Genomic DNA, 1769 nt, shown 5'->3' on the forward strand with positions numbered 1-1769 from the left:
AAAGATATTTTTGCTGTAGGGTGCCTGTGCTTGCTGGAGAGATAGACAGAAAGTGAGAAATCATCCTCCCCAAGGATGGTCATGCCACCATCCCTTCTCCTCCATTCTCCTCTTGGGATTTGGGCACACAATGCACACACACACGGAATGAATTTCAAGCCTCCAGGTCCAAGACACAAAACACGGTCAGCCACATGGGAATCCAGTGTCTTAACCACCATGCCATCTGCTGGCCCCATACCCAGTGTTTTTCAAGCTAGCCATGTGGGATTCAGCTCCCTTAACCACTAGGCCATGGGGTCAGTGCTTTGTTAGGTATTTTTATAATGTCCATGTACATTAATAATGATAACAAAGACCATCTCAATTTCTTAAAACTATGGATCATGTGCTCTTGTTTATTTAATGCCTGGGCACTTTTAAAAACTGTTTAATTTTATTATTTTTTAAAGAGATTTTTGCTATAAGGTGCATACGCTCGCCAGACAGACAGAAAGTGAGAAATTACCCAAAATTACCCCATGGGGGGGATGGCCATGCCACAATCCCTTCTCCTCCATTCTCCTATTGGGCTCTTAGGCACGCATGCACATGCGCTGGCATGAACTTAAGCCACTGGGTCCAGGACTCGAACTGTAGTTGGCCACACGGGAGTTCAGCGATATAGCCATTATGCCAACTGCTGGTTCTTATTATTTTAAAATTTGCTATAAGGCATGCATGCTCACCAGACAAAGAGAAAGTGAGAAAGCAAGCCGCCAGGTTTGGGGTTCAAACTGCATTCACCAACGTGGGAATCCAGTGTCATAACAACCACACTCCCTGCTGGCCCCAGTCTGGTCATTTTTTATTCAACATTAAACATTACTATCTGATAAGCATTGGGTTATCTTGGTCTGATCATATACAGCCCAGACCTCAGCATGGACTGTGGGAACTCCTATGCAGATTTCGGGCCACTTCTCTGAGTTCCCTCTTCTCTTGTGGTCCAGCCCACAGATTGCACCTATTTTAGCTGTTCCCTACTATAATCTGTGTTCTCAACTCAGCAGAGGCTCTGTGCTCTGCTCAGACTCCAGCCTTTTTACACTGTAAGGAAGTTGGGCGGTTGTGAAGCTCACTGTTTATTTCCCTTCTTTCAGAGATAATAGTCTTGTGCTGCCTGCTTTATCTTGTCCAGTTTTATAGTTACTACTAATCTAAGAGGGCTAGTCAAGTTATTGCATTATAGCCAGAAGCAGAAGTCTCCTTTCCCTTAGATTAAAAAATATGTTTTCAAGTTTTTTTCCTCCCTTTCTCCCTGCACCTCCCTTTTTTGCTATAGAGCACATGCACTCGCTGAAGAGACAGAGAAAGGCAGAGAGACAAGAAGTGAGAAATCACCCCCCGGGGTGGGGGGTAGCCACGACACAAAGCCCTTCTCCTCCATTCTCCTCTTGGGATTTTGGGCATGCATGCATACACGCCCAGCATGAGTTTCAATCCACCAGATCTAGGACTTGAAATGCGGTCAACAACATGGAAGTCCAGTGTGACGAACACATTATGCCATCTGCTGGTCTCCTTCCCTTTCTTTTTAATACCCAAGAGTGTATGTCTGTGCCAGAGAGAGAGAGAGAGAGAAAGAGAGAAAGACTCCTGAATGGGACTTGGTTACAGCATAATTCTTTTCCTCCTTTCCATCCTGTCAAGATCCTGGGCATGCATACATATGTGCTTGGCTTGTTTTTCAAGCCACCAGTGCCAGGATCTGAACCATGTCTGGCCCT

The sequence above is a fragment of the Tupaia chinensis genome, unplaced genomic scaffold (genome assembly GCF_000334495.1).
Source record: "Tupaia chinensis unplaced genomic scaffold, TupChi_1.0 Scaffold148874_1, whole genome shotgun sequence".
NCBI classification, from domain to species: Eukaryota; Metazoa; Chordata; class Mammalia; order Scandentia; family Tupaiidae; genus Tupaia; species Tupaia belangeri.